This window comes from Dasypus novemcinctus, chromosome 28 (assembly GCF_030445035.2).
Source record: "Dasypus novemcinctus isolate mDasNov1 chromosome 28, mDasNov1.1.hap2, whole genome shotgun sequence".
Lineage (NCBI taxonomy): Eukaryota > Metazoa > Chordata > Mammalia > Cingulata > Dasypodidae > Dasypus > Dasypus novemcinctus.
In genome coordinates this window covers 1126797-1143323 of record NC_080700.1, presented here as the reverse complement: position 1 = coordinate 1143323, position 16527 = coordinate 1126797, and the positions used below count along the sequence as shown (strand labels likewise).

The window sequence follows — 16527 nt, the reverse complement described above, 5'->3', positions numbered from 1 at the left end:
GGGGAACATCTTTTTGCTGCATCCCATGACATGAGCAACCCCATGAAGCTTTTGTGTAGGTCTTTTATGTGGTACAGTAAACTCACTAGGGCCCAAACAGACTCCCAGGACTGATGGTTTCTGAAGTTCTGCAGATAAAAGGCAAAACACCATAGTGATGCTTTGTAGCATGATTTGCTGGCTTCAGAGACTATCTTTCAGCTTTCCCCAAAGCAAGAGTTCTTTACAGATATATGTGCACTCTTTCTCCTCCTATCAGGGAGAAGTCCAAGGAATTTTCACCCTCTTTTTGGACCTCAATGTAGAGCTCCACCAACACTGTGCACCCCCAGAGCTACTCCTCACTGCAGGTGAGCAGAGGACTGCCACTACATAAATACAGGGGTGGGCAGATGCAGCCTCATGGCCTCAAGGACAAGCTTCAAGCAATGCTCTGAATGGCTGGACTACTGAGATTAAGCATGTTTAGGGGGCCCAAGGGTGATACTTAAACTCAACCATGTGTTATGGAGAAGAGAGGAAAAATAAAGTGGAAGGCACATGATTTGTCACTGTGGCCATGTATGTGTATGAGAGAGAAACAGTGACAGAAGTGGGTGTAATGGAGTCACAGGTCACAGATTCCTTTCAGCACAGTGTGCTGGCCACTGCCCTGGCTTTGGAAGGCACCACACATCAAGGGGTAGATGGGCTACATGACAAGGACACAGGAGTCTAAGAGGTGGATCTAGGGCTGTTTTCTCCATGAGCTTTTCAATTTTTCTGTGTTTGAAATGTTCCATAATGAAATGATGGGGGAATACCTGTGTGCAGAAAACAGATGGATAGTAAAGACAGTGTATGTGAATGTGAGCAGCTGAATTTAAGGCATGGGGTGTGACCAGGTGCCCCACAGAGGGACAAATGAGAAGGATCCCAGGTGGAACCCCAGGCAGGGTGATGGTTAGGGTAGGAGAAGCAGATGACAGCAGAGACCTGGGGAGAGGACAGCAGACAGTTACCTCAGGCCTAAGGTCCCACGGGAGACCCAGGTCTAGGTGCTCCCTCTGAAGTGATCTCTTGGCCAGGCTGAAGCTGCAGATCTTGAGCAAGATTCCCTTCAGGCACTGGGACATGTATCTCTTTATTGTGGACCTCTTTTAATTTCCCTTAATAAAGTATTACATTTTTTTACCTTCGATCTTGCATGCCTTTGGTTAGATTAATCTGTGTCATTAGGATACAGAAAAACATAATTTTCTATATTATTCTTTCATTCAACTACCTTGTATTCTCATACTTTTCCTGTAGATTTTTTCATGGTTCTATGTAAATTGACAAATAATATACAAGCAATTTTGTTTTTTCCTTTCTAAATCTTATGCCCTTGAATTCTTTTTCTAATCTTTTTTGCTCTATCTAAGGACTGCCAGTATAATGATAACTAGAAGTGTTAGTAAATATTCTATCCTCATCCTTGTCCCACATTTTAAAGAGAATATGTTCAATGTTTTAAGAAGATATTTCCATAGGTATGGCTTTGGGGAGAGCATGACCGTCAGCCAATGTTCTTACAGCACTGATCCTGTGCTCTGGGATTGCAGTGTTTGGCCATGACCATGATGCTTCAAATGTGTAGCCTCCTCCCCAGTGTTTGGGGAGAGCATGGGAAAGGGTGGGACTGCTGCTCCATTAGGCACAGAGGCCAAACATCATTCCATAGAAGACCCTCAGACCTCAACATCTGGTGAAGGAGTCCCTGCTGTGTCTCAGAATTGTTTGGGACCCATGAACCCTTCCAGTTTCTCCCTGTGGGAATAGGAATGCATATCCTATGCCTGTCCTTCCATTGTGTACTGGAAGCAGATAACTTGTTCTCATTTTCACAGGTCCACAGACAGAGAATTATGCCCCAGGACAGAATACACCTATAACTGATTTTTTTAAACAAGGCAATTTTATGGATACGTATTAATAAAGCAACAATTCATCCAGTGTACAATCAATGGTATTTGGTATAATCACAGGTGTGCATTCATCACCTCAATCATCATTAGAGCATTTTCATTCTTTTGATAATGATAATTTACAAAAGACAAACTAACAAATTCTTCACCCCTTTATCTCTCTATGCTTCCCCTGTTGTGTACATCGCTGCTATTTCTGGCTATTATTGCACAATTAATTATTTATTAAGCAGCTATTACCAGTTTTGATGAGACTTTTTACTTAATGCTGACACTGAAATGACTTAAGGCTTTGGGGATATTTTGATGGAATGGATGTATTTTGCATATGGCAAGTAACATCTTTGGGGGGCCTAAGGGTGGGGTGTGGTGTTTTGAAGCTGTACGTACCCCAGAAAAACATGTTCTTTAATCTGTGCCATTGATATGGAGGTAAACCCATTGTAAGTAGGATCTTTTGAGGAGACTGCTTTAATTAAGACATTCATTCAGGATCAGGCTTAATCCTATTATTGGAGCCCTTTATAAGAGAATCAAATTCAGACAAAGAGAGAAAGCCATGGAAACAAGAAGCTGTAATCAATGAAACCTAGAAAAGAAGGGAGAGACCAGCAGATGCACCATGGGCCTTGCCAAGTGGCAGAGGAGACAAAGATTGCTGGCAGCAGGTCTTCAGAGGAAGGCATCACTTTGAGATACTTGGATTTGGATATTGTCTCAGCTCAAAACATAAGCTAATAAATTCCCATTGATGAAATCTAACCATTTCATGGTATAAGCTTTAAGTAGCTTAGGAACCTAAAACAATGTTCTTTTCTACTACAATTGTATTGTTATAATGTTTAGGTTGCAAAGTATATTATGCTTGAAGATTCATTTGTAAATGTTTTGGGGAAAGGAACTCCTTTTCATGGCAGATCATTTGCTTTTGGCAGTTTTTAATTCCAAAGATGGATTGCGTTTCTGGCAGGTCACTGTCCCTTTGTCTTTTTTATGAACATATTCCAAATCAATTATTTTTCACTGTTGACTATGAATTTAGAATTGCTTTGCTTTGATTCTATAGGATGTATCTTGGAAATAATTCAATTCTATAGGCTGAAGAGAATTCTTTCATGAGAAAGTCTCAAAGAGAATGATCTATAATGTGTTAAGACCAGTGGAAATGAATGGTTTAAAAAGCAGTAGCTCCCTCTTAAATTTGCAGTTTATTCCTTGAATCCAATTCTTTTAAGGTACAAATGTATTTATCCCTTCAAATCTGTCAGTATTTGCTTTATATGTTATGGGGCTCTGCCATTAAATGCATATATGTATGATTTTGTCTCTTTGTTTATGCCTCCTTGTTAATTGCCCCCTTTATCAGTATATAATGACTGTCTTTGTCCCTCTTAACAGTTGTTAATTTTAAGTTTATTTTACAGGCAATTAGTTTGACAACTCAAGCTGTCTTTTGGTTACTATGAGATGCCGGAGAACTTCTAGGAAAGTAAATGTCCATGAAGCCATTTTAAGTTCATGTTCCAAACTTTAAGGTGATATGTCATGTGAGATGGTAGTCTGCAGTAGGATGCATAAAATTGGTATTGGGGAGAGACTGCAGCTACCAATAATGAGAAGATTCAAGAGAGGATCATGCAATGCATGGCTGCAGAGTGTGGAGACAAGATCACAGGAGGAGAAGAGTAAAGAATTGAAAGGACAGTGTATTGGCCAGTTGAGATGTGAGGAGTATTGGAGAGAGTAACAGAGTGTCAGTACTGGAAACTCAGAAATGAGGGGGGAAAGCAGATTTAGCTCAACTGATAGAGCATCTGCCTACCACTTGGGAGGTCCAGGGTTCAAACCCAGGGCCTCCTGGCCTGTGTGATGAGCTGGCCCACATGCAGTGCTGATGCATGCAAAGAGTGCTGTGCCAAGCAGGGGTGTCCCCCACATAGGGGAGCCCCATAACAAAGAGTGTGCCCCTCAAGGAGAGCTGCCCCATTCAAAAAAGGTGCAGCCTGCCCAGGAGTGGTGCCACACACACCAAGGACTGATGCAGCAAGATGATGCAATAAAAAGCGACATAGATTCCTGGTGCCGCTGACAAGAATGTAAGCAGACAAAGAAGAACATACAGTGAATGGACACAGAGAGAAGACAATGGGGGGAGCAGGGTGAAAAAGGGGAAAGAAATAAAAAATGAGGGGCCTACAGTCAACAGCAAGTGAGGGCAGTGGGTGATATCATCTGGTAACATGAGATTCAAACATTGGTCTGTTCCTCTGTTTAGGAAATAGGAAAGAATAATTATATGAAAAGAGCAAGGTGGATAACCCCCCACTCTAGGCCAGAGGTAAGGGGTATATGCAGAAACAGCAGTCATCCTTGTGGTGGATGCTTGGACCATAGGGAGAGTTGGGTTTCCCATACAGCAGGCTTTTTCACTCTCAGCACTGTTGGCACCCTGGACTAGAAAATTCCTGGTTGTGGGGCATGTGCAGAGTGCTTTAGGGTGTTTACTGGCACCCCTGACCTCTGTCTACCCACTAGATGCCAGTAGTATCTCCTCCCACCAGCCCAGCATTATGTCAATTAAAAGTACCTCCACAAATGGCCACATGGCCCCTGGGGGGTGGCAAAAATTGTTGAGAACCACTACCTTAGAACACTACGGTGATGGAACTTTCAACAGGAGCAGTTGAAGATAAAGTATATTTTGCTGTTGATGTACCACAAATCCAGAGGACACCAATCTGTGCCATGATATGAACAGTGTTGGGAAACACTAGATTAAGACTGAAGCTACTGGGAGAATGAGAAAGACAGAGCAAAACCCAGGAAGTGAGGAACAAAGGAATTGAGAATAAAGGAATATCAGGATCTAAGCTTATGTGGTTCTGACCTGCAGACTGCTGCCACTCCTTCGTTATCAAAAAGTCTGGGCCAAGAGCCTGGCAGAGGTCAGACTACAGTTACAGGCCAAGTACAAGCAGGTTTCCAAATAAAGAAAAAAACTGGTCAGAACATTACATGTCATTGAAGCAGGAGTTAACTCTGACCTGAAAATGTCTGTTTTTATTTACAGCATTTGAAAGCAGACAATTCAGTCAATATTCTCTGATTTCAGAGAACTGCCTATACAATTCCTGTTAATGAGATATTGACTAAGGAAGACAAGTTTAATGTAATCAGGGCAAATACACTGAAAGGTCATTTGCACCAAACAGAGAAGTGAGAAAGAGCACAATTTGAAATAGAGGTAGATGAAAAGTATAGCAGTTTTAGAGTGAAAACTGATAGTAATAATAAAATGTATATGTGTAATGAACTCTTGAGTGACCAAAATAATGGAGAAAGAACCACAGATTACCCAATTTGATCATAACAGATTAATGCAATATATACTTAAATTCTGCACAAAATTTAACTCAAAGGATCATTGAGCTAAACATGAAACAAAAACATAAAATGCAAGAAAATATATGAAATAACTAGGTGAAACATGATTGGAAATATTTTTTGGCTTTTTGCTAATTTAAATTTTTAATTAGATAAGTAGGTTGTCAGAAAAATCATGTAACAAATACAGTCTTCCCTTATACCCCCTCTATTATTAGCACATTGCATTAGTGTGGTACTTTCTAACAATTGAAAGCAGAGTATTATAATTATAGTATTAACAATAGTCCATATTTTATATTAGAGTGTATTTTTTCCTAATATATCACCCTCTTATTAACACCTTGCATTTGGGTGTATATGTATATGCCACATTTTGTTTATCCATACATTGGTTGATGGACAGTTGGTTGACGGCATCTTCTGGCAATTGTGAACACACTAGTGTGAAGATATTGGTTTGAGTCCCTGCTTTCAATACTGTTACATATATGCCTATTGGAGGGATTGCTGGGTCATATTGTAATTCTATACTTAAAAGCTGATAAGGAACAGACACTAAGAGATTCATTTGTTTTTCCCCCCTGACACCATCCACTGGGCTCGGTGAAAGTGGTTGCTTTTTGTGAGCAATCTCAGTAAGTATTCTATTGGTTGGTGAACTCTGTTTTAAAAGATATATATTGTAGGCCATTTGTAAATGGCATGTCTAGGTAACAATTACAGTGTCCATTTATTCACTATAATCTTAGGTAGTATAATAGTTTGATATTGTTTATAAATTAAAAAAATAGATATTGGATTATGTTTGTGAACTGGTCTCTTTCTCTGGGCATATTAGGTTGGATTGGATTCAGAGGTTTTACTGTTACTTGATTAAGTAATAAGGCTTTGATTGGGCCATATCAGTACGACATTGAGTCCCACCCTCTTGGTGGGTAGAGACTCACAGAGAAAATGACATGGCAGAAGAGAAAGTTGGAGTTTTGAGCTGGAGCCTGGGAAGTAAGCGCAGAGTAGAGCAGCTGAGCCCAGAGAGAAATGAGTCCCAGGAAGTGAGGAACCCAGGAAGCCTGAACCCTGGCAGACATCAGTAGCCTTCTTGCCCAAACACATCGGAATAGACTTTGGTAAGGAAAGTAACTTATGCTGACAATTCCTAAAATGCTCAGTCAGTACCACCTATATTCTCCCATTGAGGAAACTGACACAACAGGATGAAGAGGTTTCAGAATCAGTGGAACTAACATCTGAATCCTAAAATTATCTCCTGTTAATTGGTTTAATGTTGTAAAAATTCCTGAACAAATGCAATGTCAGAAGGTTAAGGAAGGCATACAAGGACAGGATCTTAAGCATCAGGGCTCCCTGAAGGGCCCTTTCCAATCTGGAATGCTGATTCTTCTCCTGGCATTTATTTTTAGGCCAGTAAAAATAATTTATTCAGAAATTGGGGAAAAGAACAGAACTTGCTGAGAAATGGGAGAGAAGGACAGAAACACATCAAGCTTTGGTGTGGGCTCCTCTAGGAAGAGAGCCTCCTGGACTTTTGAGGAAGCCTGCCCTCTCCTTCTCCATGGGGCTGAGTAGCTGCACATTGAGGAGCACCACACACCCATGAAGAAATGGAAGCCCTTGTAATCCTGTCACTTCTGCATGTGAAAACTCACCCATATGTGCACCTGGCTGCCTGCCCAGAGAGCACAGAAACATCCTTGGGCTCAGGGTCTCCTGTACCACTATGAGGAGCAACTCAAAGTGATGCATTCAGGAGGCACTGAGGAGCAAACTGAAACCTGACTGCCTGGATTCAAGTCCCAGCTCCTACACCCACTAGTCATGTGACCTTGAATGACTTACAACTCATGTGCCTCAATTTCCTCAACCACAAAGTGACAAGAGTAGAGTAAGCACACACTAAATGATGGACAGCTACTATTGTTGTTGCTGTTGTTCAGAAAGTTTTGTCCAATCCAGGGCACTTCTTCTTCTCACAATGTCCTTACATCACAGTGTATATGAGAGTATTCTCCTCCTTCACTCCAATTATAAAACTATGCTCTCAACCAAGCTCATAAAAATGAAAATAAGAAACTAGACTTCTCAAACCAAAGGACTTACATTAACTATTTCCTAACATGATGATAGGAGCAAAAACCAATAAGCTCTCGCAGAATTCACTCATGAATAGGAGGAAGCTAATTTAAATAAGAAGTTTAAATGAACTCATTTCCACAAAAAAAAAGTATTCTTATTGTTTGACATAAGCATGGTAAACATTCTCCCAACTATGAGATAGGCATGGGTTTCACTTTTTAAAGATATAATTTATGCATTTCCACTGATTAGTTTCATAATATTTCAGATTAGTTTTACTGTCAAAAAAACATCCCATTTAAAATATCAATTCAACTTTTAAATCATTAGGGAGCAAAGTATCATTGATTTAAATATACATTCATGATTTAGGGATAACATTTTCACCAAATTTTTTAGAGACAGAGAATATTAGTAATAGGGATAGCTAATATTTATTACACACCAATTAAGTATTTAAGAAGCTAGATGCTATTTTTATATGCTAGCTCATCCTTTTCATCCTTTGATGGAGGTTGTTAGAGAAAAAATGGAGCTCACTGAGACATGGAGACTGACAGGATTGCCGGAAGGAAGTTGATTGGGAAGCTCTCCCAATGGAGGGGACTGGAGAGAGACTTCAGTCCACATTTGGCAGAGGGTGTCTTGAATCTCTGCAGCCCATCTATAGGCAGGAACATGCTTAGCCAATGGCAGGGGTGGGGCTTGGGTAAGACCGAGGGCCCATAGGGATGGCCAGGGGGGTGGTCTGCTAGTGGTAGTGAATTCTAGGAGTGTGGGAGGGCTTGGTGGTGTCACGTGGCTCCTTTGTCTATTCTGGTGGGTAAATGAACTGTATCTGAACATGTAGGCTCTGGATGGGGGCTGTTGTAGGTCACAGGAATTCAAGTCACTGTTAACCATTGTAAACAGTGTGATCAAGGGGAAAACAGACTTGGCTCAGTGGTTAGGGTGTCGGCCTACCACATGGGAGGTCTGCGGTTCAAACCCTGGACCTCCTTGACCTGTGTGGAGCTGGCCCATGCGCAGTGCTGATGCACACAAGGAGTGCCCTGCCACGCAACGGTGTCCTCCGCATAGGGGAGCCCCACACGCAAGGAGTGCACCCTGTAAGGAGAGCCACCCAGTGTGAAAGAAAGTGCAGCCTGCCCAGGAATGGCACTGCCCACACTTCCCATGCCACTGATGACAACAGAAGTGGACAAAGAAACAAGATGCAGCAAATAGACACAGAGAACAGACAACTGGGTGAGGGGGGAAATTAAATAAATTAATTAATTTTAAAAAAACCCGTGTGATCAGTTCATTATTAAACACCTTGTAAGGGAGAAACCTCTAACAGAGGTTCAGGCCCCTTTTATACAAAAATCTCAGCCTTGAGGTGGATTATTAAATGCTTCTGAGGGCTGATGGATAGCACCCATGTGAGATTTTTAGCACAAAAACAGAGGGGACTGTACTTCTCAAATTTTAATATGCGTGTGAATCATGTATGGGTCCCTGAAGTAATGTGCAGGGCTCAAGCCATGTTGTGAAGAAGGATCAATGTGTGCAGAGAGGTGGGGGTGTGGTCAAACATGTCTGTACCTGCAAGTAAGCAGAAAGGAACTGATGTTCTGATAAGAAGGAACTCTAAGAACACCCTCCTCAAAGAACTTCATGTCTGATAGCCCCTGCTCTGAGAACAATGACCTAGCTAACTGCTTTATTATTTTTTTAAAGATTTATTTATTTTATTTTTTCTCTCCCCTTCCTCCCCCACCCCAGTTGTTTGTTCTCTGTGTCTATTTGCTTCATGTTCTTCTTTGTCTGCTTCTGTTGTTGTCAGCAGCACAGGAATCCGTGTTTCTTTTTATTGTGTCATCTTGTTGTGTCAGCTCTCTGTGTGTGCAGTGCACTTCCTGGGCAGCTGAACTTTCTTTCACACTGGGCAGCTCTCCTTACAGGGTGCACTCCTTGCATGTGGGGCTCCCCTACATGGGGACACCCCTGCATGGCATGGCATTCCTTGTGGGCATCACCACTGCACGTGGGCCAGCTCCACATGGGTCAAGGAGGCCCAGGGTTTGAACTGTGGACCTCCCATTTGGTAGACAGATGCCCTAACCACTGGGCCAAGTCTGCTTCCCTTAACTGCTTTAAATAAAGCTTGTGGTGCCGGCTCGGGGCCTTGACTTTGCCATCAGCTAGCCCTGGTGCACCTGGTCCCCTCTAATCTTGTCCTTGTCTCTATGTATCTTTCTGCAGCTCCTGTTGCCTCCCCTCAGATTCTCAGTTCACCCATGCAGGTTGCAGCAAATCACCTGGGGAAACTTCCTATTATGATTCAAAAGTCTGGGGTGAGGTGTTTCTACAATCTCTCAGAACTTGGTGAGGCTTCTGGTCTATGGAACACATTTTGAACAAGGATCAACTGGTTGTAATAGGGCACAAGTCATATGTGCAAAAAATCTTTTTAAAAATTCAAATTTTAAAATATGAGTTTTCTCAAAAATCACAGGATTAGAATGAGAAATATTCATATTTCTTGGTGGGATTCTGAAATATATAACACCATAGAACTGTTTTATAGCAACTTCTTATTTTCTTTTCCAGTTTAAATTTAGAATCCAATTTCTTGCTGTTTTCCTGGGGGTGGGGGTGGGGGTGGGGTGTCCCTTAAAGCCCCTGATTTTTATCAAGGCTGAAAGGACAAGTACATGGAAAAACTGTTGCATGCTGCCATACCCTCATACAGGTCCCTTCTCTTCTCTCACCCATGCATAACAGCTCACTTTTAAAGTTCTAGAGATTAGACAACTGGCAGAGTCAGGCTGTGTCTAAGGAGCTGGGCCTAGAAGTTCTCCCAGATGAAAGGCAAGCTCTACAACAAAACAGTACCTTCCCAAAAGGCAAGAATAAAACCACTGGCTTCCATCCCTGACCTTAGGTGACACACTTCCAGCAATAAGATAACATTTGTTTGTACAATATTTTGCATGATAGTTTGATTCAACTTTGCCAATGCTAGGTTCAATTTACTTTTAAAAGGCTACTGGCTAAACAAAGCAAGTTTACTGAAGGGTGTGTGGTCCACCTGGGCCCCTCATCCCCATTCTTTTTGCTAACAGCAACACCTAACTACCAAACCAATACATAGCTGAGAGCATTCCAACTTATTGTAAAGGGTCAGTTAAAAATTTACACCTTCCCTTTTGTCTTTCCTTAGAGTCCTTCAGAACTACTCTCCAGTCACCAGCAGAACAAGCCTTTTACCCAGGAAAGAAATAAAACAGAATATGATTCTGCAAGCTACAAATTCCTACAAATTCTGAGACCTTTATTTAAAAGGTGTTGGCGCATTACATTATTCCCAAGGATTGTTCATTTGTGCACTCACATCAGCTGTTGATGGCCTACCTGTGAGTTGGAACATAGGGGCACTTTTTTTTAAAAAGTTAAGGTAGGTATTCATCACAATTCATTTGAAGATTCCTCTTTAGGTGTGGCAAAAGGGAATCAGGCTGGCCCTTAAGCCACAAGACTGGAGTCCTTACAAGCAAAGGAAACTCAGACACAGAAAATCAGTAGAAGCCCCAAATCAGGGAAGCCAGGAGTCACAAAAGAGAAAAGGTGGAACCATGTGATAGAAGCAGATATTCCAGATAAGGAACCCCACGTACTGCAGCAAGCGGCAGCAGAATGTCAGGGAGAAGGTGTGTTCTGTTGAGATCTTTATTTTGGAATTCTAGCTTCCAAACCTGAGGCAATAAGTTTCCAATCCTTAAAACAACCAGCTTTGAAGTATTTATAGTATCAGCCTTGGCATATTTGATACCAGAAAGTGCTGTGCCTTTGTTACAGATACCTAAAACTGTGGAAGTTATTTAGGAATTCTGTAATTGATAGATCCTGAATTTTTCACAAGTTGTGGGTTTATAGAACCATCATGAATAAAATAAAGGATTCCCCATTCTCTGTTCCCTTATTCTAATTATTTCATATTCATGAGATCATATAAGATTTGTCCACCTGTTTCTGGCTTAATTCTCTCAACATGCTGTCTTCAAGGTTCTCTCTGCTGTCACATGAATCAGGACTTCTTTTTCTTTTTATGATGGAATAATAGTCCATTTGATGTGTTCTTTTTTTAAAATTTGTTTCTCTCCCCTTCCCCCCCTACTTGTCTGTTCTCTGTGTCTATTTGTTGCATGTTCTTCTTTGTCAGCTTCTGTTGTTGTCAGTGGCATGGGAATCTGTGTCTCTTTTTGTTGTGTCATCTTGCTGCATTAGTTCTCCGTGTGTGTGGTGCCATTTCTGAGCAGGCTGCACGTTCTTTCGTGCTGGGTGATTCTCCTTATGGGGTGCACTCCTTGCATGTAGGGTGCACTCCTTGAGCATAGGGCTCCCCTATGTGGGGGGGGCACCCCTGTGCGTCAGGACACTCCTTGTGTGTATCAGCACTGCACGTGGGTCAGCTCCACATAGATCAAGGAGGCCCAGGGTTTGAACTGCTGACCTTCCATGTTGTAGGTGGATGCCCAATCCATTGGGCCAAGTCTGCTTCCCTATATTCAACTTCTTTAGGAACTGCCAAGCAGTCTTCCACAGTGACTGTACCATTCTGTATTCCCACTGATGAATAAGTTTTCCTCTCTCCACATCCTCTCCGTGACTTTAGTTCTCTGTCTTTTTAATACTGGTCATTCTGATAAGTGTGAAACGATACCTTATTGTAGTTTTGATTTGTATTTTCCTAATTATTAGTGATGTTGAGCATTTTTTCATGTGTGTTTTTTTTTTTGCCATTTGTATTTCTTCTTTGGACACATGTCAATTCAAATCTTTTGCCCACTTTTTATTTGGGTCATTTGTCTTTTTATTGTTGAGTTGTAACATCTCTTTATATATCCTGGAGATTAAACCCTTATCAGACAAATGATTTCCAAATATTTTCTGCCATTAAGTCAACTGCCTTTTCAGCCTTTTGACAAAGTTCTTGAGGTGCAAAAGTGTTTAATGTTGAGGAGGTCCTATTTATCTATGATTTCTTTTGTTGTGTGTGCTTTGGATGTAAGGTCCAAGAAATCACCACTGATCACTAGGTCTTGAAGATGTTTCCTTACATTTTCTTCTAGTAGTTTTATTGTCCTGTCTTTTATATTTAGGTCTTTAATCCATTTTGAGTTGATTCTTATATAGGGAGTGAGATAGGGGTCCTCTTTCATTCTTTTGCTTATAAATTTCCAGTTCTCCCAGCACCATTTGTTGCTGAGACTGTTTTGTTTCATTAACATGGATTTGGTAGGTTTGTCAAAAACCATTTGGCCATAGAGATGATGGTTTATTTCTGGACTTTCAATTCTATTCCACTGATTGATGTGTCTACCTGTATGCCAGTATCATGCTGTTTGACAACTGTAGCTTTGTAATGTTTCAAGGTCAGGCAGAGTAATTCCTCCCTGTCTCTCTTCTTTTTTAGAATGCTTTTGGTTTCTCACATATACTTTCCCTTCCAATTGAATTAGGTAATTGCCTTTTCTAGTTCTGTAAAGTAGGCTGTTGGAATTTTGATTGGTATTGAATGAACAATGGACTAAAATAGACTCATTATTATTCTACTAAGACTTATTATTCCAGCAATTAAAGAGCTCTTTTCATTGATGTAAAGGCAGTGGCCACCAAAGGTTCTGAAGAGGTGAGAGGGAAGAATAGGTGGAATTTGGGGGCATTTTGGGGACATTGGTATTGTCCTACATGGCACTGCAGTGATGAATACAGGCCATTGTATATTTTGTCATAATCTACAAAATTATGCAGGACAAGGTGTAACCTATATGGTAAACTTTAGCACATGGTTAGCAGCAATTCTTCAGTATGGGTTCATCAACTTTAACAAATGTACCACACTAGTGAAGGATGCTGTTAATGTGGGAAAATATGGGAGGTGAACAGAGTGGGGCATACTGGAATTCCTTATATTTTTATGTAACATTTATGTAATCTAAAGCTTCTTTAAAAATAAAAAAATATATATTAAAAAAATAGTCCCTGTGCATAAAAAATGTTTCAGATTTCTGTGGAATTAGGGAAATCTCATAACATAGAATAATTGAATAATGTTGAAGATGACCTGAACTGAGTCTGAAAACACTGCTACGATATACTGAACACGACTGTGTTCTGTCATGTGACAATGAATATGGGGAAATAGGTCAAAACTTCTTCTCCTTTCTTCTCTGTTCACATAGTCATTTTACCATGTAACACTCTTTATCCAAAATCTATGCTAAGCAGCCCTGCTTCTGAAACACAGTTGGTTCCCTCTGAGTCAGGGCTTCAGTATGGCTTATGGCTCCTTGGCTTTAAGGCTGCACATGTGGCAATCTGAGGCAGTCTAGTAAACAGGGAATTGATAGCGGATCTGGAACCTGGCAGAAAGCCGCCACCATTAAACACGTGTCCTTCGGTGCCCCCAAAAGGGCTGCTGGAAGACCCTGGCTAGAAACTCCCATTCGGAACGAGATTTCCTCTGGAAGCCAGGAGAAGCCGCAGATATTCACCTCTTTGGCTGCCTAATACAGCGGGTATGTGCATGCTTAAAGAAAGTACCAAGAAGGACTGCGGGCAGTGGTGTGAACCACATCTGCACACCTATATTCATAGAGGCATTATCCAAACTTGCCAGAAGGACTGCGGGCAGTGGTGTGAATAGACATCTGCACACCTATGTTCATAGAGGCATTATCCAAACTTGCCAAAAGTTGGAAACAAACCCAGTATCTATCTGCCTATGAATGGATAAAGAAACTGTGGTATATACACACGATGGAATATTATGCAGCTGCAAGGAGAAATGTAGTTATAAAATATTTGACAACATGGAGGAACTTGGAGGACATGTTGAGTGTAGCATGCCAGACACAAAAGGACAAATACTGAATGATTGCATTACTATGAACCAAATACATTTGTAACATATTATATGATTCAAAAAAATTTATATGTATTCAGTACATTTGAGAAATGTATGCTTTTATTCAACTGTGTTTTCTTTTAATTAACTATTGTTTATATTTTCAATTATTAAATGTACAAAATAAAGGTAAAAGGATATTTTATGATTCCATTGATATAAAATGTAAATATAAATCAATTTATAAAGATGACCTTTGATTAGTGGTTATGGACAGCTAGGGAAGGCATGCTAAGGGGTGTGGAGTAATGAAATAGTTCTAAAAGTTTTTGTGATGATGAATGCACAACATTGGGATTATACTAAAAGCCATGACTCTACACTTAAGATAGATGTTATGGTATGTGAGTATGTCTGAATAAAACGACTAAATAAATAAATAATTGTGCTAGAATGGCCAGAAATAGCAGCTCTGTAAGGCAGGGGAACAGAGAGAGTGAGGGATGAAGAAGTCTGTTTTTTGCTTATTCTTATTATTAAAATAATGATAACGCACTCCTAATGATGAAGTGGTGCCCGCACAACTCCGATATACCAAATACCGTTGCTTGTATTCTTTGGATGTATTGTATGATTTATTAACATGTATGAATAAAATAAATTCAGGAAATAAATTCTCCCCAGAACGCAGGCCAGGGGCCAGCACTCCTCAGGTTCCTCAGAGGAGCCAGCCCCCAGCTCCGGGAGAAAGGAGCAGGGACGACAGCCTCGCTCGGGGCCAGGCTCGGCTGCGCCGGGTCAGAGGCCCCTCACACCGCGCTTCCAGCAGCTCCAAGCAGCGGGCCTCGGTGACCCACGCCCGGGCCCAGGCCGCCTCTGGTGCACTGTGGGTGGGGACACCCCCACTTGCGGGGATCCCCTGCCCACCAGTCAGGAGCCGCCCTCACGGTGTAGGGCGACATCGCCCTCTTTAGCGCCAGCGGGACCGCGCGTCGATTGGCTGCTGGGCGCTGTCTGTCAGGGAGAGGGCCACGCCCCTTCAGGGGCGGAGTCGGGGAACCGGTCCAGACCTGATTGGCCCTCGGGCTCTCAGGCCCTCAAGTCCCGTCTGGCCCCCGCGGGATGGCCCCTTTAACAGCTGGCGGCGGTTGGAAGCCCGCCCCGCGGACCTGCTGTGCGCTCCCGCGGCACCCCTGCGAGCCCGAGGGCAGGAGGGATGCGGTGTCGGGGCGCAGGGTGGGGGGGGGCTGCGGGGAGCGCTACCCCGCCCTCGGGACCCCCCGTGTCCCGCCTGTGCAGAGGTAGTCTGGGCCCCACGTGGCGTCGGGCAGGCGCAGGCGGGGCCCATAGGCGCAGACGAGGGTGAGCGAGCCCCCTTGCTGCGTGAGGGGCGCCCGTCGCATGCCCACGGAGGTCCTGCTGCCTCGCCTGCAGGGGGCAGGGTCCTTTGGGGCGGGGGTGGGGGGCTGCTTCTGCAGGCAGCGCGGGGCGGACGGGGGCTTTCAGGGGTCCAGGCCCAGCGCAGCGGGACTTGGGTGGGGGGGCCTGAGTCAGAATAAGAGTCCCCGGGCCCGCAGGAAAGGCCGCCCACACTTCCCCCACAGTCCCCCTGATGTGGGCAATGGGTGGGAAGCTGTCTCTCCAGAAATAACAATCTATCTGACTTGTGGGTGTGGGATGATAAAAGGCTGTAGTCCTGCCCTTGGTGAGTAGGAAACAGTTTAACAATGCAAGGTCTATAAACTTTAAGTGTTCAGGGGAAATGCAAACCAAATATGCTGAAAGCTTATGCAATGCTTGAGGTCCATACTAAAAGCTTACCTAAGATGTGGAAATATATGCTAATTCAAGCCTATTGAGAACTGAAACAAAAGGACCATTTGGCCTTTCCTCTCTGTATAAAAGGGACTAAAAAATGTTTGGGGGGGTTCAGGGCTTGGGATTGAAACTGGAAGTTCCAGAGTCAGCCGGCCGTCAATAAACCATTTTTCCTTCTCAAAATCATTCCTGAGTCCAGGCCTCTCTATATGCAAATAATTGAACCTCTCTCAAATTCTACAACACCTCCTCCCCCACTTTCCCTACCCCCATGGCCCCTCCCCCCACTATTCCGTCCCCCAGGGGCCCTCTGCCCCCATGGTCCCTCCCCCCTCACTATTCCCCCCCCAGGGGTCCTCTGCCCCCATGGTCCCTCCCCCCCACTAC

General features: G+C 42.8%; 1 long non-coding RNA gene across 1 annotated transcript; it reads left to right on the top strand.

Annotated features, from left to right (window-relative positions):
- The first annotated feature begins 259 nt into the window (after positions 1-259).
- Positions 260-14820, top strand: LOC131276377 (uncharacterized). The gene is made up of 3 exons (XR_009183887.2): positions 260-350; positions 9675-9797; positions 10636-14820. It is a non-coding gene; the product is annotated as an uncharacterized lncRNA (long non-coding RNA).
- Positions 14821-16527: the final 1707 nt, after the last annotated feature.